At 36.3% G+C, this 22,932-nt stretch overlaps 1 protein-coding gene and 1 long non-coding RNA gene across 2 annotated transcripts in view; one reads left to right on the forward strand and one right to left on the reverse strand.

The window, feature by feature from the left end:
- Positions 1-22,932, reverse strand: part of LOC135195023 (uncharacterized) — a 165,299-nt gene that overhangs the window by 58,028 nt on the left and 84,339 nt on the right. The gene's annotated exons all lie outside the window — the stretch shown is intronic.
- LOC135226887 (uncharacterized) lies at positions 2,587-17,110 on the forward strand. The gene is made up of 3 exons (XR_010317306.1): positions 2,587-2,962; positions 12,931-13,015; positions 16,045-17,110. It is a non-coding gene; the product is annotated as an uncharacterized LOC135226887 (long non-coding RNA).

The raw sequence follows: 22,932 nt of genomic DNA on the forward strand, positions 1-22,932 counted from the left end.
CCGTGAAATTCCTGATCTATATTTACTGCCAGTAACATCCCCACAATAATGTTATTTCGAATGAATTCCCTAACTAATACCTACAACAGTATTACTACGCGATAGGTTATGATACAAGTTAAATACTTTATAGTTTCTTTGATAACACTTCCATGCAATAGGTATTTCGACAGCTCTTCCTACAACTATCGTGTCTTTAATACATCTCATAATGCTCGTTAGCACCTGAAAGATACATTAATGCTACAAATGTCCTTTAATATAAATATGTATATATATATATATATATATATATATATATATATATATATATATATATATATGAATGAACTTGATCACGAAGTATATAAAACGTGATGCTATGTATAAATAAAGGTTTTTTGCCACGAAGGAAAAAATGAAAAAGCAAGATTACCAAGTACTTTCGGTCCTGTTCGGACCCTTTACTGAGGCAAACTGATTTTACAAAGAACATCATAGTCAAAAGAAGGCTTAATATACAAACTGACACTACCAGATTAGCCATATGGGCGATTTTCACTCTACAGAAAGGAGGAGTCGCCAGAGGCTAGCCACACCTTGAAGGATACCCGCAGTAAACAAGTGATTCTTCCAGAAAACAGTACATTTTGAAAAAAACACGGGAGCATATACAATTTAATATCATGAATTTTTACACAAATTTTCCCAACAAAAATTATTATTAATGAAAAGACGAAAGAAAATATAAATATATATATATATTGAGCAAGAGAAAGAGAGAATATCGAACCAGAGAGAGAGAGAGAGAGAGAGAGAGAAATAATAACTATATACATGTGGGACTAATTTATTAGTTGTTCATTTATTTTGAGGTCCTTCATAAACATCTTACAAATATATGGGTCCAAATGGTACATTCCCAGACTAAGATTTAGGTTGTTTTTATTAGTGATTTGTATAATTGCCGATTCCAGTAAATTTCTTGAAACAATCATTAGATCTATCAATTACCGAGGTATCACCCCAATTAATACAATGAGATTTTTCACTCAAGATGGATAAACAGTGCATTTGAAGTCTGGGCTGTTCTAACTGAATACATATGCTGCTTAATCCGAACACATAAAACGATGGGCAACCCTTTCTCTCTCTCTCTCTCTCTCTCTCTCTCTCTCTCTCTCTCTCTCTCTCTCTCTCTCTCTCTCTTCGATATATATATATATTTATATTTTCTTTCGTCTTTTCATTAATAATAATTTTTGTTGGGAAAATTTGTGTAAAAATTCATAATATTAAATTGTATATGCTTCCGTGTTTTTTTTTTCAAAATGTACTGTTTTCTGGAAGAATCACTTGTTTACTGCGGGTATCCTTCAAGGTGTGGCTAGCCTTTGGCGACTACTCCTTTCTGTAGAGTGAAAATCGCCCTTATGGCTAATCTGGTAGTGTCAGTTTGTATATTAAGCCTTCTTTTGACTATGTTGTTCTTTGTAAAATCAGTTTGCCTCAGTAAAGGGTCCGAACAGGACCGAAAGTACTTGGCTATCTCGCTTTTACATTTTTTCCTTCGTGGCAAAAAACCTTTATATATATATATATATATATATATATATATATATATATATATAATATTATATATATATATCTTTGTATTTACAATAATGAATAAATCGTGAAATTTGAGCTACAAAGCCAAGACACCTGGGCACTTTCAGACATCCAGCTTAAGACAGTAATGAGGGCGTTGGAGTGGATTGACAACAAAGTAAAGACTAGGAAGTCTTATATGAACTGAAGTAGTACATGGATGGTTCTATTGGTGAAATAAGTCAGAACGGTTGAACAGCAAGATGGATGAAGAGAAGCGGCAACGGATGTAAAGTAAAAGGTTAAAAGAGTGGATGCAGCTTGTGGTCGGAGGGACGCTGGAAACGCTCTTTAGTAATGCCCACAGTCCACCGCGTGAGGTACACTGACGGCACTATACTCTCCTTACAGGAATAGTTTCACTATAGTAGATTCGAATCAACTGTGCATCAGATGTCTAGGCCAGTCCCTACACATCAGATGCACGGTTGATGTGAATCTACTATAGCCACAATGTCCTCATAACTTCTCGACTTCCTGGCAGCTTTCATTTTAAGGTGACTAATTATAACAAACTTGTAACGGAGCGGGCAAATAAACGAAAAAAAGCGACCCTGTATAGCCCAAAAATTAGTTTTCTCGGGAAAAAGAGCTTCTATTCTCTGAAGATTTGAAAAAGAGGGACAGAGACCCATTCACGTTCGTGAGGGACCTTTCAATTACAATAAATGAGCTCCACTCAGTGTCTGCGAAATTTCGTAGAGGCAAATACGAATATTTCGCACACTACTGTGGCTCTCTACGACGAGCTCCTGTCAGCAGTGAGCCTTGCATGATGCGTCATGCATTCGGAATTCATCGACGATGGGGGGCCACTACAGTGAAAGCTTCCAAACCCCCTCCCCCCAATTTCCTTCCTCTATTTTTTTTCTTCATATGACAAGTCTATGTGACCGAAAACCTTCGTTTTCAGGTTCATTGAAAACAGAAACCAATACGGAGTCCGGAGTTTTAAATAGCAAAAACCAAGCGATTACCGAAACACCTACCAGCAACCTAATGCACACAGCACCCAATACGTTTTGTGGGATATAGCCTATCCTACCAACCTCCACCCCAGCCACCACCCAACCCCCAAAACCCATGGAAGGAGGCTACCTAGAGGCTGCCTGGATCCACCAAGGCCATCTGGACCCGCCTCGTGGGACGTGATAGATAGAGAAATACGTTTGAAGTTCTTAAGAGCACGACCGAATGGGAGGACTGCCTGGACCCTTCATATCAGAAACCGAATATAGTGACAAGGACGCACTTAGACCAATTGCTGAAGCACAAAACCACTACAGGAGGTTCTCGGTAGAAGGGGGCTTCGCCTACCTGAAGAAAACACAAGGTAAGAGTGGCACTTCGGTGATTTGTACGTCATTTGTAGCGTTGGCATTCCTGGCGTCTTCAAATCTTTGTTGACATAAGGCAAACACTGCCACGAGGAGAGTCACACACACGCACACACACTCATATATATATAATATATATATAATATATGTGTGTGTGTGTGTGTGTGTGTGTGTGTGTTTGTGCGTGTGTTTTGGAGGGGAATTATGACTGTTAGAAAGTTCGTCGATTCACTCGAACCGCCGACCACGAGAACTAACGACGTTCAGTGAATCTATAACGTATGCACATACATACATACATACAGATATATATATATATATATATATATATATATATATATATATATTATATATATAGGTGTATATAATATATATATATATATATATATATATATATATATATATATATATATATATATATATATATATATATATATATGTCATATCACATTTCCGTGACACTATAACGTATGCACATACATACATATATATATATATATATATATATATATATATATATATATATATATATATGTATGTATGTATAGTATAATATATATATATATATATATATATATATATATATATATATATATATATATATATATATATATATATATATATATAGTCAAGAAGTTCGTCGTCTCGCTCGAACCGCCGAACACGAGAACCCACGACATTCAGTGACGCCTTAAAGTATGCATATACTATACATATAATATATGTGTATGTATATATATATATATATATATATATATATATATATATATATATATATATATATATATATATATATACATTGTACAATTAGTAGGACGAAAAGATGATGCACGTTCAACTTCATCATCAGGGCTAAAATACAACAACAACAACAATCAAAATCAATACATAAGACTCAGTAAAATCATGAATGTTAAAACAGTAAGAACACTGAATGACCAAGAAGGGCACCAAAAGGGCGAAGAATCAGCGTATGCTTTATACAGAGGGGCAGAAGATGACTGGCTATTCAAAGGTGAAACAAGTTGTTTGATGGTTGTCGTACGTATTTGCCCACTTGCTAGAAGTCAACACTTCCAGATTAAATAATATATATATACACACACACACATTATACACAATGTGCCTACGACAATGAAGCTTGTGTTTGATACAATTTGTCTGTTTGTTGAAATAATTACACATTATGTTATTTGCGACTTTACAAAATTTACCAAAGGTGAACCTAGTAACTGGGAAGCACTGTTGACGTTTTTGGAAAGACATAACCATTGCTTTTAATTAACCTTTCCGGAAATTAAAATGTCAAAAGGAATTTAGCCTTAACTTTTGAACTATGCAAAATGGTGACTCTAACATTGCCATACATGATCCTCTCATGAAACCGATGCACAAAGGGGGTCAAGATGAAAGTCATACTTTGAGGTCTAAGGTCAAACATGAATTTCAACTTGGTCATAAAGTTTGAACTCTGACATAGAGACTTCATATTTGTCATGCATAATTCATCAATTTTGCCAATAAGGAAAGTTAATTTCCAGGTCATGCTTAGGAAGTTTAAGGTCAAATAACTTCCCACTTTATGCGACTTCATAAAATGCTAACACAGTGCACAGTAAGGTCAAGGTTAAAAGTCAGTCAGAACGTCAGAGGTCGAATAAGACTTCATATTTAGCATGCATAACCCAAATTGGAAGACGGTATCTTAAATATTGCAAATGTAATTGCCAATGTCAAAACCTAATATTTGATTATTAACCTCCAAATCTGAACTTGTCCTAAACATTGACTCACAAACAACGGCAATTACTTTTGCAATATATAGATACCATCTTCCAATTTGAGTGTGAATAATCCAAAAAAAATGTGCAAAGTGAGGTCAATGTCCTACTTCATTGGTCAAATGCCAAATGAGAATTTAATTTTTCCCATATCTCATTAGCGATAGATTCCAAGTTTAGAAGGCACACTACAGTAACCTGATGTGCAGAGTATCATGAAGATCAATTTCCAAGTCATAATAAGGGGTCAAAAGCAAACACGAATTTAACCTTAGCTATAAGTTTTGCACTACATAATAGGCTATATTTTTCACACATCGTCCACTAACAAAGCCATGCCCAGAGTGAATCCAGATCCTTCATCTACATAGTTTCAACTTTCTTTCATTTCTAGTCAATGTCCAGACTTCACGTCCACAATGAGAAGTTGACTCAAACATCCTCTCGGGCATTCTCACCTTAGCTTACAAAGGCAATGAAATTCTCTTCCAAATCATTAGAACACTTCCTGCTGCCTTCCTTGCTTCACCTATTCTGTCACTCACCTGTTTTCTAGTTCCTACTATCACCCATTAGGTACATTTATACCAGATTTTCACGTAGAAGGTTTGATCTGATGACCTGGTACTCAAATAACTTGGTTACTCAATACTGTTTACATTCATATTGACTCCTAAATGCCACATGAATACCGAGCAGTCCTGTGTTATAATACACCTGAAGACCACACATACAAAATTTTAATCACAACCAGCGCCTTCCACATTTTTTATGCTGATGAATATTATACTTTTTGTATTTTTTTCATAACAAACTCTTGAACAATTCACCCTCATCCTTGCCTGAACCTACAGTGTTATACCCCTAGCAATCCTCTTGGGACATTATTGTTCCAATCTGAAACCTACCGCACAACTTCCCTGGTATAACTAATATTATACCCACATATTCCTTAAAGTCGCCTCTATCATCTTCGCCTCTATACAGTGGAACCATGGTTATTCCTCTCACCCATTTCTCCAAGACCTTTCCCTCATCCAGACATGGCTGACTATGGTCAGCCACTGAGTCATACTTTCACCACCTTGACATTACCCTGCTTGTAATCCCATCACAATATGAAGTTTTAGAACTTTGTCAAACCATCTAATTACCTCCTTACATTCTCCACAGCCACTTCACATACAATCTCAAAACTTACAATAACCTTACCTGAAAAGCATCATTCAGCGGTCCCTCTCAACTATCTTCCACATTTAACCAATCTTCAAAATACACACTCAATTGACAAAGAACTACGTTGACTTCAGAGTACATATCTCGATTCGCAGCTTTCATTCTCACATCTTTTTGTTCATGAACATTCTCTTTAATTTACTTCCCTCCAGAAAAGTCTATTCTTCCTACAGACTTGCTAGCCTTCTCCCATCCATCTTTCTCTGTCATTTTATTCTCTAGTATCCTAACCATCCTCCTTTACCAATAAAAATGATCTCTTTCGTCATGCAGTTATACCTAAAATAATTTTTTTCTACACAACTTTTCATTCCTTACCCCTCCACCTTGTATATTCCATCTTACTATCCTACTCAACTCTAACTGCTTATCCTATGACTACGTCATGTAATTTTAAACAATCGTCATTTATTTGCTCCACCAGCATCTAACCCACTGCCTTTTCCTTAAACCTTTTCAGCCCCTCCTCTTCAACTTGAACTCACATCTATCTTGACTTTTATTTCAACCAAATAACAATCATATATACTTCCAGTCAATGCTCATTTCACCATCAACTGTATTAAGATAGATTCTATGAAACTTCAATTTTTTCCTCAGTACACAAACTCCTTTATAAATACCTACCTTACATTTTTTTTTTTTTTTGCCCCCTTACCTTTGCATTTAAACCACCTAACACTACCACTCTTTTACATTCTAATAACCCAATTACGCATAGATTGACTCTATTTAACAGTGTCCTTAACTCATTCTTTCCATTCTTAGACAACGGTCATTCTCTGCTGCAAATCTTTCTCCTGACAAGCCAATATTATGCATAAATCCTCAAAGTAACACATTTATACATTTTCACCCCTTCCCAAGTCCCTACTAACACAACAAGCACAGCCCCTCCCCAAGACCAGCACCTTTTTGGGTGCCAAAGACAAAATCTCATTCTTCCTTCCATTCCTGCACACACTACACTTTTCCATGTCTCACGTGTGCCTAAATACCCAACGTATCTACTTGTAAAAATCAACAGCCAATTGATTTATTTAAGCTCTTCACTTCATTCAGACACATTCAAAGCCTCAAAATTTCAGACCTCATTTTAATACGGTTTTGTGATATCAGTACATGATATGAGTACAATCCTCCAAAGTCCATGGCCTCTGCCGTTTGATGACTTTCAGAACCACCACAGCAGCAAAAATGCTATTATCTTTATTCTTAAGAAATACCCACAGAAGTGTAACAACACGTGTTTGCTACGTGGGATCCAAGAAAAAGACTCATCTGCCATTTAAGATACACTTCCTTCAACAAAAGGTTTTGTTTGTATGGTGTTTTTACGTTGCATGGAACCAGTGGTTATTCAGCAACGGGTCCAACGGCTTTACGTGACTTCTGAACCACGTCGAGAGTGAACTTCTATCACCAGAAATACACATCTCAAACACCTAAATGGTATGCCCGAGATCGAACTCGCAGCCACCGAGCTGACAAGCAAAGGCCATACCAACCACGCCACTGAGGCGCTTCCAGTAGTGCAATATTCAGTAAATTCGTATACCTACATAATGAATGTAGTTGTTGCTGGCCTCAAGAAAAAGAGCCTCATTCCCCCAACACATACATATACAATATATATATATATATATACATAAATATAATATATAACTATAATATAAATAAATATATGTATATATAATATAATGTGTGTGTATGTGTGTACAGACTCTCGAATTCAGTGGAGCTTGGGTTCACAGTATTGATTAATCTCAGAACTTTCGCCAATAAATGTAATATTCTAACCTTTGCAACCATTCAAGTAAACTCAGAGATGACTCACATAGGCCGGAAATGTGAATACAACTATAAAAGTTTAGGCGGCTACGAATGCATATAATACACACATATATTACTCTATTTTACCATTGAAACTATATTGTTTAGGGATAACAACCAGTAAAAACTCGAATAAAATCTACTCAAACAATTACAAACTACAAACAACATCGTCCACAGTTAAGAAAAATACAACAGGGGTAAAGTTAGAGACAATGCATGCGTGGTTGCCAATGTAGAGGAAACTGAAAATCACACTGTAAGCACTTATAAATATATAACTTTTTTTTATTTGTTTTCATGAATTCTTTCACTTCTTTGATTTTTTCTTCTTTTTAGAAGTTGCAGTTCACAAAAGAATTACAGATCTTTATCTCGGCTCCTAATCGCACTCATACGTTTGTCTGGCTAAAAGTTTGTCTCTTTGGTGCGATATGACTAAAATATTTAGCTCAATCATGACCCAACAGCATAAAGCTGTCAGTGTTGCAAAAAGTGCTAACAAGAGGCCAATGGAAGTAATGACCCTGGGGAAAAAATTTAATTGCTAGAGCTATATTATGTGGCCTCATATGCTCTGGTTATCCACTATTAGACTATTTGGGCTCAACGGGTCAATTGTGAGGCACACGACCTCTGCAGCTATACCACCAGGGTGCAAAAACACTAACATGTGATAAATGTTTCTCCCTCGTGTAAAAAAGTTAAGTATCTTAGTTTTACCAGACCACTGAGCTGATTAACAGCACTCTTAGGGCTGGCCCGAAGGATTAGATATTTTTACGTAGCTAGGAACCAATTGGTTACCTGGCAACGGGATCTACAGTTTACTGTGGGATCCGAACCACATTATATCGAGAAATGAATTCCTATCACCAGAAATAAATTCCTCTGATTCCCCGTTGGCCGAGAAGAGAATCGAACTTCGGACCACCGGATTAGTAGCCGAGCGCGAAAACCACTCGTCCAACGAGGAACTTTCCCTCGTGTAGAAACAGCTCTTTTCTGGGAATGGCGGATTGGTGTACAAAAAATAAAAAATAAAAAATAAAAATATAAAAATAAAAAATAAAAAACTTCTAACAAGACTCCAATATCTTTACAACAAAAGCCCAATTTCTTATAAGCCCATAATCTAATACAAAACAAAGGATCTATATCTACAGACTTCAAAGCCACCAAAGGCCAGTTAAAAAACTCCAAACTGTCATATCATTACCATAACTTAGGGGCTGTTCTACAAGCAATAACCGGCGCTAGCTTAACCTGAACTAACAGCCATCTTTGTCAGTTATTGTAAGCCGAGGACGAGCAGAAGTATACCCTACTCGAAACGCTCTTGTAAAAAATATAAACTCCTTTATATTTTTTATATTCTGGTCTGCCCAACATGAAAAGAAAACAAATATTTCAGATACATCAGATTCTGTCGATCAAGCAGCAACAACTAAAAAGTTTCCAAACTCTATCAAGTTACTCACAGAGGAGCAAAATTATTTACCACAACAGGCATTCAACGCTGATGAAGCCACTCTGTCCTGGAAAAAATGACGGAGGGCTTTTATTACTTAAAAATGAAGGGTCAAGCACCAGGTTTTCAGGTAGGAAATGAGACTGATGATGTCGTTCTGTGCTAATGCCACCAAGTTAATGATGAGCCCTGAAGGGAACAGGTGCAATGGAAAAATATACCTACACTACAATCCCGTCCGTATGTTGTAAAATGGATGAAATGAAACAGGTTAACCTTCCTTGGATGTGCCCCAAACATGAAAAGAAAAATAGGGTAAATTCGAAAAATAAATCATTATAACTCTTAAATAAACAAAATATGAAAAGAAAAAACTTTAATGAAACAAGCGCGAATGAACAATGATTTTCAAAGCACGTTCCACAAATAGCAAGCTCAAGAGAAGAAAATTGACATATAAATATTTACAAGGAAAACCAACATGTCAAATCTTTTCACTGAGAATCAAGTCCACTAGGGAGGAAGGAGGAAAGACTAACCGAACAAGTATATAATAATGAATATATATATATATATATAATATATATATATATATATATATATATATATATATATATATATATATATATACATATGATACATACATATATTTATGTATAATATACACATATACTCTATATATACAGTATATATAAAGTATATATACTGTAAAAAGCATACATACTTATATCCATCCAGACACAATGCATGTGTGTGTATGTATGTGTTATACGAATTTCTAACGAGTCCGCTCATAACCATCAAGAAAGGAACCCAAAGGAAGCCACAGTCAAACAAAGTCCCTCAAGAATTGCCAATAATCAAGAACAAAGCCAAAACGCAGTATACGAAGGAACAAAGAAGACCCAAGCCTCCCGGATCGAGGCAGGAACGCAGTTGCAGCAGACAAAGTCACCGTCAATATTTTCCTACAGTTCACCAACTTACTCACGTACGGACTAACCTCAGGCTACATTCCAGCAGTGACCCGGACAGTCAAGCAGCTTATTAAAATCAGTGCATAGGTAAAAGCACAACGAATCTTTTCGAGCGGTTGATCGTATTTCACGTTACCCTTCGAAGACATTGGGCCCTCGCAACAATTCAACTTCTTTTAAGAGTCGAGAGAAAGAAGACTACAATTCTTCAATGTTCAGAGTTCGTTCACACTAAAGGGGCTTGTAATTGATTTATTGACTAACGTGAGTAACTAGCGTAAGAACGTATGTATATTGTTATGAATGTACGTGAGAACTTTTGCCTGTCCAGTTTCCTAGTTCCTTGTTGCTCTCACATAACTAGTTTGTGGCGCTTTCCCGACTCCTTCCTCGTAGGAGTCAAGTTTCTCATCCTTAATATTTTTTCTTTTTATTATTATTACTTCTTGTTCCGAGTCTTTCTTGTCGCGTTTTTATCCTATTCCTAAATTAGGAGACACTTTTCATTATACTATTCAAATTATAAACGGCACAAAAACACACTAATACATGCTGCATACTTAAAATTTTTGCTTAGGAAAAGCTAGCTATTCGTCGTTGCTAACTCCATAAAATACAAATGTCATCTGACACTTTCAAGGTCTTGTTTATTTTATCGAATTATTTAACACCTGCCAATTTTACTGCTCAAGTTACGGCTGCATTCTGCTTTGGCGACCAAGTGCTTTGGCAACCTTGGTCTAGTGAACTCCCTCTTTCTGATCATGGCTTATGTATTTCCCAGCTTTCTGCTCGGCTTCCTGTCTCCTTTCGGCTTCCTGTCTCCTTAAAAATAAATTACACACACAGTCTCTCATCTTCTTTAAACAAAGAATGAATGTGGTAAAACTTCACTATATAATTTCTGATGAATCTGCTCAACCTATGTTTTTCATTTTTATTTTTTTTTATGGTGTTTTTGCGTTGCATGGAACCAGTGGTTATTCAGCGACGGGAACCCATGTTTTATGACGAGAATGACGTCTTCCGTAGCCATTTTTTGACTATTGGGTTGTGGGCCATTTTCTTCTATCTATAATTTCTTCATCACTCTTCTTTCGTCTGAAATTTCCATAATTATCTTATTGTCACGGACGTGTGAATTAATCCAAATTATTGTAATCTATTAACAAATAGTAATAAAAGTGTGTTACACTACCTGACGTCCTTGGTGCCCAAGTACATGTAAACAAATGCATATCATTACATACAATTTCTGTACTTCGCTTCAAATCTGCCATTTCTAAGTTTTACTCAGTTACAACATTTTCCCAAAAATGCCAAGATTTTAAAGACGTCGAAAAAAAACATACAATTTTTCAACCAGCTTGGTGTCCCAAGGTTAGTGTAACCATGATTAAACCGTATACCCGGAGCTTCGCTCGTTATAATCAGCTTAGCACTGATGCCCGACTCGTCCTACGCACCACTGTTCGGCTCTTCGCTGACATTTCCGTTCACAAACATCGTTTACATCAGCTTCATCATCTTTTATAAAACACATTTGCCGGATATAACAAAATTACACAGTTAAATGTATCAAAAGTATAAAGGAGGTGAAATTAGCTTGAAGAATATAATATAGAATTAAGGCCGAAAGCCAAGCGCTTTGATCTATGAGGTCATTCATCGCTGCAAGGAAAATCGAGATTAAAAGGTTACAAAGGTGTAACAGGAGAAAAACTTCGCAGTTGCACGAAGAAACAAAGACTGCAAAAGGAGGGACAGTAAAAGGAATGAAAGGGGGTTACGGCTAGGGGCCGAAGGGATATCAGCTTGTAGGTTTAATCACCTATAAATCTGCAGGATATGAATAATATCAAGGAAACGGGACATTATCACCAGAGAGAGAGAGAGAGAGAGAGAGAGAGAGAGAGAGAGAGAGAGAGAGAGAGAGAGAGAATTATTTTGAATGTACTCTTTAACTGTGCCTTTAGTGTGAATACAAACTTCACCAGACAGATGTTGCTTTCTTATAGTAGTTTGCCAAAGGAGATAACATACTGAAAATATGCTTCAAGATACTGAATGATTATGTAAATCTGACAATGGTCATCGACGCCTCAAATGTTTTCAGTTGTAAATAATGGTGATTAAAAGCAGGAAAATATGTAAACCAAATTTTCAGGATGCACTCGCTTCATCCACGCATGCTTTCGAAATTCCTTCTCGCCTTACATTCTTCAAACTGTACTAGGACTTGGTTAAAATTCGGCGAAAATAGGTTCAAGAGAACCATCTTCTTCGATTAATTTGAAAATGCCACTCAATTTGTACACAGGATCCCCACTGAGAATCGTGGAGAGAAGGTAGTCGCCCTCTTCATCTAAATATTTGGTAGGGAAACAGCTTCTGAAGGGTATGTTTCGCCAAGGGGATCTATCAGTCATTAATTTTACTCACTATACGAGAAACAAAAATAAATAATGGCTATTTACTATTCTTTAACTGTGGACCGTCACAACCCCCAAAAATATTAATGAAATATTTCATTGCAGCCTCAGTTTCCTATAAACTACATTGGAAGTACATTCTATAAGGAATACCCTATTAAATGCCTTTACCGAAGAATATGTAGATACATCGGAAGAAGTTTCAAATGACTAATTATTTGTACGACTTTACAGATGAAGCAACACACCCCACAAATGAGGCTTCTAATTAGTATGTACCTCCTCCTGTTATCTAGCGTCCCAGCAGAATTATCAAAAGGTGAGTGTTTTATTATTATTATTATCATTATCAAAATAGTTAAACCAGACCACTGAGCTGTCATCAGCTCGCATGGGGCTGGCCAAAAAGTGGGTGTAAAATAAGTATCAAAGTTCTAAATAAACAAATATATATATTATATATATATATATATATATATATATATATATTTATGTAGGAATGAGATTAGTATATATACACGTGTATATATATGTGTGTATATATATATATCTATCTATATATATATATATATATATATATATATATATATATATATATATATATATATATATATATATATATTTATCATTCCTATTTAAATTGAAAAATTAAGGATGACCTCTACTGTATAAAACTTCCACATTAGCCACTTCACATTTTTAATCAGTGGATTTACTAGCAGCAAGTCAAGTCCCATAAACACACAGCACCATTCACCTGAATAATAAGTTTTCTGTTCGACCACTACACCTTCGGACAGCCTATCAACCATTATATATATAATATATATTATATATATATATAATATATATATATATATATTATATATAATATATATATAAGACAGACCCACCTCAAAACACCTTGAGCCACATCGTCATTATGTTAACCTTTACACCAACACTTCGGCATATCACACCTGCATAAGTCTTTTTACGCCATATATGTGTATGTATGGATATGTATGTATGTATGTATATGTATGTGATTAAATATATATATATATATATATATATATATTTATATATATATTATATATATATATATATATATATAATTTATAAATATATATATATATATTGTACAGAAAGTCATTTCAAAGCTTAAAATTTTTTTATTTCATAATCAAGCCACAAAGACTCCCCTTCTCTTTCGAATTTTTACAGTGACCTACTACCTAATGGATTCATCTATTGTGTTACCTATTCTCTAAACCTACTGTCATCCAGTATATTGCAAAAACCATCTTTTGCCTCGATTCTTATCAAGGAAACCAGAACAGCCATCACATAAATGATGGCTCAACAAGAAGTTCCAGAAGACTGCTGGGCCTTGACCCAGGCTGACAACCTACACTTCTCTTGAAAAAGGGCCACAGATAGGGCCTGAAAGTACCCGAGTGTTGAGTAACATAAAATGAAAATACTTATAAGTAACATGTTATACACAGTAATTTTGTGGGTTTCTTTTTCAATCTTCAGAAGAAAACTGAAAGAAGTTTTTGTTTGGCTCATAAGAAGAATTGAAATGGTGAAACACATTGGGGTATAAAGATATGGTGGTGAGGTTTGTGTAGGCAAAAGGAAATTTGCTTAGGTCAAAGGAAAGACCATTGTTGTATGAAAGAATGGTTGTTTAATAAATTGTACAATAATAGGTTAGTTGGTTAATAACAAAGTAAAATTCAGAGTGTTAAGATGAAGGAAGTGACCAAGAAAGGATTGGATATATAATACTGGATTGTAAAAGGAGGTCTTTACAATATCAAAGAGGCGCAAAAGTGAATGCAACATGGAGGTGAATAACGCTTCGTGTGTAGCTGACAAGCATTCTGTTAAGTGAATAAAATGGTTTATGAAGAGCAATTTTTCTGCTCATGGGGTTCGGCCATAATTCAGCAGTTAAATATGAATATGGCAGTAACAGCTGCGTTGTTTTATCTCTGGAGATAACAGGGATATGGGGTTCTTCACATGGATAGTCTTGTGGGTTTTTTTCTTCACCACAGCAAACCCTGATAACAATTTATGGCTAGGCAGAATAGTAATTATTAGTCTAGCAGCGAAATTGGTTTCAACAATCATCAGCCCGAACAATTTCCTACTCATCAGCGAAACCGCACAGGCATAAAGGCGTATTTCACTGGAATCTTTCAGACTTGGTCAGGTCCAAACCTACCCGTGTAAAGATGCTTTTGATGCAATCTACACACACACACACACCATATATATATTATACGTATCCACTTTGGAGCCCCTTTTTACTTTTCTTTTTCTCACCCAAACGTAAAATGTTGAGAGAATAATTTCAAATTAATAACGTGCAATTCAAATTGTGAAGAGGAAAAGCGAAAAGTAGAGTAAATGATCTTTTATTTTAGGACACAGTCAAGAGTTTCCATTCCGTGCTATGGATGGCTTAAGGGCCCCTTGAAAATATTTTGACTTGGCAAATTTCTTCTTTTGTATTCTAAAATAAAAAAAAAATAAAAAGATGGAAAACCTCTTAAGGGTCTTCTTCCTTCGATATTTCCAAAATGATTGACGTGCTGTCATCTCCCCATCAGGGTGAAATACTGACCAATGACAAATTCCGAGAAGGGTCACCTACACTTGAGAGGCCTGCACCCCTTTTTCCATTGTAGTAGAGTCCCCGAGCTAATTTAGTAAAAGCCATTTAATAGAGAGCTTTCTGCCAAGTCGCCAAAATTCAAGTCTCTTGGGGGTCTCCCTTGCTTAACTCCAACCTTCTACCTAGCCTTGCCCCTTTTTACCTGACCCTAGTCCCTCACCATTGTTATCAGACCCTCGTGTCACCACTCCACCTCCTCACACCTGCATGACCCTTCTCTCTCTCTTGACCCACGTGTAGTTTCATAGTTCACCCTATTTTTGCACCTCTTTGCCAGCGTTCAATATTTCTTTTAGGCTTCTGTGGAAGATTAGTTGAAGAAATTAAAGACTCAATATGAATCACCCCCTCAAGGAACTCGGTCTTGCTTTGAGAACAACAATAACCAGTTTGGAAAGGATGATTCCAGTTATTCAAATTGGGTGTAGTATATATATATATATATATATATATATATATATATATCTATATATATAATATATATCTATAATATATATATATATATATATATATATATATATATATATATATATATATATATATATATCTATATATATATCTATATATATATATCTATATATCCTATATATATATATTATATATATATATATACAACCTCACCTGGACTATCAAATCACACTTTGCCCTAGCCAGTAACATGCAGCATTTTGCTCCAGCCAGTAACTGAAGGTCTATCAACCTGCTGCAGTGTGCCTACCCAGAAGCAGTTCCGTGCCTGACAACTCAGCCTGCTGCTCTTCTTAAACAATGTCCTGAAGCTGAAATGGCTAGTATTTTCAATTAACCACGGAACTGTGCATCAAGACAGCCTAAAAGTCCTCCTGACAGCTGCCCACCTGCTTGGTTCTTGATTGATGAAAGCATATCTTTTCAAACTTCTGGGGAAGCCCTACAAGTGACCGATGTCCTTCAGCCGATACCCATGGTACAGATCTATGCCTGCCACGCCACGCATTAAGGTAACTGAAAGTAAACATTTGTTCTATCAGCCTTCATCCTATTTCTAGTAGTCATTCCTATTTTCAGCTGTGATTTCTCCTGTCATCCCCTTTCCTAGAATTCCTATCTCCCTGTGAGACCCAGTTGAGTGATTTAGTGTGAAATAATGATATAAGTGATCATACTTTGCTACTTTAATCGAGTGATGCTCAAACACATTGCACATGATACTGAAGAGTTGATACTCTGAGAAATATTGCACTGACTGTGTAAATTTACTCTAACCAATACCAGTGTTGCAAGCCGAATACTTTGCAGATTCGTGTAGGCTGCCACGTTGTGTGCCTGCTCCTATAGATCAACAGGGCTGCCCACCTCACTCTGCAAGTGCCAATCTCGGGGTAGCATATCACTGACTGCCAGCGATGCTCACGCTTGCTTATAGTGTTCCACTGCATAGTGTTATTTTGTGTTGCTCATTTTAAGTTCTCAATCTATTCTTTCATGCACTTGCGAGGTCCCGTGGGATAAGTGTTTTGTAAGCTGTGCGGTGATTGGCCGACACTTAGGGGCGCCTTATGGGGAAAAATGCTGATTGGCTTAGAACTGACTACCAGCTTAGTGACGTGCGCTCTCATTGGCTCACTCTTGAGCTGCTTCCTTGTGGTTCTAACTGAGCTCTTATGAGGCTGTAACCTCCGCGCGACACAACTTTCATTCATGTAGACAAAATCGATAATTCCTACTGCTCAAGTAGGGATTTCGACCTTTTTGAAACTTCTGAATAGCATAGAAAAGCAACAAATAGACAGAAGAAAAACGGTGCCAAATCTACTGGTACTCCTAACTCAATATTGGTGGGGGTGGCGTTTACAACTCTGTGGTTCTGAGGCCCTCATATATATATATCAAATCAGGCGTTGACTGAAGGAAACAGGCCAATCTACATAGTTCTTTATTCCAACGTTTCATAATAACATTTATTACATCTTCTGGGAATCTTAAGTTAAGAGAAAGGAAGACTGAATATTCTGTCTTCCTTTCTCTTAACTTAAGATTCCCAGAAGATGTAAAATGTTATTACAAAACGTTGGCATAAAGAACTATGTAGATTGGCCTGTTTCCTTCAGCCAACACCTGATTTGATATATATATATATATATATATATATATATATATATATATATATATATATATATATATATATAATATATATATATGTGTGTGTGTGTGTATGTCATAAATAAAGACTGATATGTTCGTTGTGACATTTCTAGGAATTTACAGATTCATTCATATTTAACTTCCCATAGAGACAGAGTCCGAAGCGACGACCTAAGAAAGCTGATAAATCATTTCTGGGAAGGTGTGATACGAAGATGCTTACTTAAGCGGGTCAATGTTTGTTCTGTGGATATGTGAGTTCTGAGTTAGTTGTCTGTGAGACTTGAACTGTTTCCATTACATTGTTGACCCTGTAAGAACTTGAGATATTCAACTAGTACTTTACTTTGAATAAAACGTTATATTTTTTGTAACTCCGACTCTAATTTAATGACCCTGATGGAATAGAGAGAGAGAGAGAGAGAGAGAGAGAGAGAGAGAGAGAGAGAGAGAGAAGAGAGAGAGAGAGAAGGCTATGCTAGTGATCACGTTGAGAGAGAGAAAGAGAGAGGGGGGGGGAGAGATTGAGTGTAACCAGTTCGCCTTAACGCAATGGCTTAACGCATACCAAATATTAAATACCGGGGGGTGAGGGGGGGGGGCACCCTTCACTGGTAATAGTTTGGTGGCAGGCAGTTTAAGAGGCTTTTTATATATTTTATAAGCTGTAGGTACGCTAACGAAGAGACTAGTGACCAGTTAGACATAGATTTTTTTTTTGGTAGGAAAAGGGGTTATAATCATGTCACAGGCATAATAGCGGCATTCGAACGAAAAAAAGCCTTTTGTGAGATTAGTATGATTTTGAGAATGCGTTGTATTTTAGTTAACAACTTGTGGGGGTTAAGGTGTGTCCATCTAGTGGTAGTACTGAGCAAAGAGAATTGAACTGGACTCTGCATTTTGCCCAGAGCGAGCTGCCTCAAGGGGCTGGGAACATTCAGTTAGAGCTGAGACGTTGTGAGTGCATTCCCGAGACATTTGCGTGTGTGTGAATGATCGCATTTGCATTGTGCCAACGGGATCCGCGTGTTTATGATTGAGCAGACTTCAAGGTTTTCTCTCATTATGAAGGGGTGAGTGTTAGTGTTTTTTGGGGGGGGGTCCTTGGAGGGTTTTTTTTAAAATTATTTTGTGAATTGTGGGATTGGTATAAGATACCACATTTTTTTTCCATAGTAGCAGAAAGTGACGTGTTTTTTTGTTTTTTTTTGCGCATGTTTAGAAGAGACGCATTCGTCTTTGTTTAGTGTATGCGTGTGTATGAATAGTTTTCATACATGTGAAACTGTGCTTGAATTGCATTTTTTGCTTGGACAAAGAGCGCCCACTCATTCTTATGCGCTCAGCACATTTTCTGCTGAACCGGCCCAGAAGGGTATTAGGGTATTGCAAGGGGAGGATACTAGTGGTCTGCCTCAGGGGGTACTCAAACACTGTTTCGAGGGGGTGTTCTAACACCCAGAGGAGGGTGAAACTTTTTTTTTTTTAGTGGGGGTGAACTCCTTTTTTTTTCTTTGTGTCGGGGTGTTGGGGGAAGAATTTGCCCTTGATAATGAATTTCCAATGTCAGGACATCAGCTGATAACGATTGGTTGATGATGTGAGATGCCCATAGGGTTCTTTTTTTAAGAAAGAGATTTTCTTTCTCTTGAGTGAAGAGAAAAGGAAATGAAATACATATATGTGTGTGTAAGTTTTCCTAATGCTTTGGAAGGCTTAGTTATAATGGGGACACAGAGATTTTTTTTTTTTTTATTGTGTTGGAGAGATTGCTTTAAAGTGGTGCTAAGTGGTGATGGGTGGTGCTGACCGATGATGATTGCTGACTGATGTTGTCAGATGGTGTTGCCTTTGGTGGTGGATGGGTGCATCGTATTGTATTTGGTGTATACTGGGGGAATTGCAATATTAATGTCCTTACTTGAGATATTTGCAGGATAATTATTACTATGGGGAATTCTTATTATCATTATTACTGGAGATATTTTATGGGGGGGTACTGAAGTAGAATTATCACTGCTTGAGACACATTTTACAAGAGATTTGGGATATTTCATGGGAAATTATTTCATAATTATTACAGATAATTATATTATGGAGAATTATTACAATGAATCATGGGAGAATTTTTGTGGTCAATTATTTATTGAGTTTCTGTGACTTTAGAGAATATGTCAGTCGTTCATGGGTGACGAATCTGGCTGAATCTTGGTGAATTGTGCTGAATTTTGCTGAACTTTTGGTGAACCTAGCTGAATTCTGCTGAATCTTGCTGAACTTTTGGTGAATTTTGTGCTGAATTTTTGATGAATGAACAAGCATTAACATTAGTGATGTTTTTTATACTAATACTGGTGATTTTGATGATAGCAATTTTGTATATTGCTGATAATGATACTTCTAATACTATGATTTTTTTTTATATACTAATGCATGGGAGCGTAATGCTGTCAAGGGTGTTGTTGTTTTTTTTTTTTATTTTTTTTTAATTTGGGAGGAACTCACATTTTTTTTTCTTTTTTTTGTTTTTATGAGTTCAGCAGATAATTGCTTGACATCTACATGAGTCACGGGGATAGTTAACAATGCCGTTGATTTTTCTTTTCTCCTTTTTTAGAAGTTAGCCATCGCTGACACAAGTGTTTTATCATGGGCGAATTTGAATTTATTTTTCTCTCCAGTTTGTGACGAATATTTTAAATTCTCCAGTTTGTGAGAATATTTTAATATCTCAGTTCGTGACTTAGAGTCATTGTGTGGGAACATGTTTGTGTTTTCAGCGGTTTTGATGCTAAAAGAGAGATATAAGGGGAGGAATTTTTTTTTTTGCTTTTCTTTTTTTTTTATGCATACGTAATGGCACTACATTTTTCTTTTTCTTTCTGGATATTTCTGTATTCCAGAAGTTGTGGGCTTTCTTGCACAATACCTTTGTTGTATTTGTGACAACTTTGCCAGAGATAGTTAACTTGGTTAAGTTTTCTAGTGGCCTATGTCGTAGTGCATAAGGAGAAGTCTTTGCTTAGACACTTAGAATTTGGAGTGTTGTTATAATGAGTTGTGGCACATTGGTGATTTTTTCTAGAATTTCCTGGACAATTTTATTTGCCGAGTTTTTGCCCCTTTTTCAGCAGTTATGCTAAGGAGAGAGTTTATAGTTTTTGACTATAACATAGAGTTATTCTCTGGAGAATTGGAGGTATATTATTTTGGAGATATAATTTGAGATATAATATATTGGAGATATAATATTTTGGCCATTTGATATTTGCCTATGGTGGTGAGAGCTATGTTTAGTTCAATTATTTTGCAGCCATCTTTGTTGCAAATGGAGACACCTTTTTAAGGAGATGTTTGGCAATATTTATGAGTGTGCCAGCTGGATGCTTTGAGTGCATATTTTTTTGGAGATGGAGTTACATTTTTTATTATCCTGCTTGGAGATATATTCTTTGGAGACTCGTTTTATTCCACATGGAGTTATTGGTGAAATAGAGGTAAGTATTTTTTATTTGCCAAGACAGAGGTGAATATTTTTTATTGCTGGAGTGGTGGTTTTTATTAACACGTGGTTAATGGGGAAATATGGCGTTGTGTGGTTATTAATTAAATGGAGGGAATATTTTCATCACTGGGGTGGTTTTATTATTAAGATGGTGTCATATATTTATATATATACGGAGATGGCATTAATCTTTGGCGGGTGACCTTTTTTGTGGTTATGATTTTTTCTTGAGTTGAATTCCTGGGAGTTTTTTCGAGCCAAGAGAAGAGTTCTGTGGTTCTTTCTTTTTTGGTTTCATGACTAATTGGAGGCGAGTGGCATTACTGCATTGTGGTCCTATGGGATGTTATTTTTGGAGGCATTATCATTGCTGAATTACGAGTTTATCGTAGTTTTTATATCCTGGATAGATAATAATTTTTTATATAATTGGGCAGTAACATGTGAGAGATATGTCTTCGAGACAATCTTTGAGCAGCTTATCCATATCCTGGAGATAATTAGTGAAATGTGCTGATATAAAGTCAGTATGGAACTTTTTTTGGGGGGGAATCATGAGTTTTCAAAGTTGCGAGTCTGACTAGACTTTTTTTTTATGCTGCAGTTCGAGCACACATGTCCGCAGGTAGATTTTCTGCTGACAGTGCTGTGAGGAGTCAGGTGTGATGACGACTCTCTTCCTCTAGTGGTGATTGCTCAGAGTTTTTGCAATATCTGGAAATGTTGACCATAGCATTTCATGAAAGTGCACGTGTAAGTTTGCTTTCTGGCTGTGTCCGGTCGATGAATAGTTGCGATGGGCAAATTCCGTAACTATGCATATTGCATTTCTTGGGGAAAACGCGGGGTTGTGTATATCATGCATATATTATGTGCTTTGTGATGGGGAGAATTCAAGTATTATTATTGCTGTTATTTTTTTTCTTTTTTCATTTTTCCTTTCCCTAAGAGATGTAATTTGTTGGGGGTTGTGATTTACATAAATGGGCGTTTGACATTAAGTCTCATTGTAATTAATTATGTGAGTAGTGAGGGGTTTTTGCTGTTAAACATTGGAGATTTTTATTGATTTTGTGGGTTGCTGCAATATCAGCCCTTGAGAGAACATTTTTGATTTTTGGGTCTAGGCTTGTTACATAATTTTGTTTTGGAGGGGCTCATTACCCTTTTTCTTCTTTTTACTTGTGAGAACATTTGAGTTTGAAATGTGAGTGCAGAAGTCCGTGGAGTTGCTGTGAGTTTTGGATTGTGCGTACTGATGTGTGAATTTGGAAAATTAAGTTAAGAGAACTTAATATTTTTTTTTTATTTGCGAGTTGTGATAATGACTTATGATTTATTAGTCATATTAAATGGAGTTAATTGGGAGATGTTCAGTTAGTATTTCTGAATTTTTGAAGTCATTGTCTGATAGAAGTAGTATGTCTGGGTTAATTTCTTTTTTGATTAACTGATGACTTGACTGACATACACACACCATAATCGTCGTTCCCCGACGCTAGCTAGACGCCCACCAGCCGTGCAGAGATGTTGCTGTCGTTTGTCCAGGGTACTTACCAGAGTTTCTATGAGTCTACAGAGTTCTACAGCGCTTTTAGGTCTACAGAAGCCGTTAGATGTTTCCACAGGGAAGCCTTCCGCCTTCTTACAGCTTGCTACAGTCTGTGCTGCTAGTTGCAGACAAAGAGGGATATTCAAGAATCCAAAATGAGAAAATTCATACGCCAAGTGTTATTGGAGATGAAGCGTGATAGACATTGCTTTATAATGCCAGACGTGCAGTTATTACTAATTGTGTTTTAAGCCAGCCAATGTGCTTTTTATATATATATATATAAGCTGTTTTATGTGACCTATGGCTAGGCAGGGGCTAACCAGGGTAGTGGCCGAGCTACTGTCATAAATAAAGACTGATAATATGTTCATTGTGACA

Source organism: Macrobrachium nipponense, chromosome 15 (genome assembly GCF_015104395.2).
Source record: "Macrobrachium nipponense isolate FS-2020 chromosome 15, ASM1510439v2, whole genome shotgun sequence".
Classification (NCBI taxonomy): Eukaryota; Metazoa; Arthropoda; class Malacostraca; order Decapoda; family Palaemonidae; genus Macrobrachium; species Macrobrachium nipponense.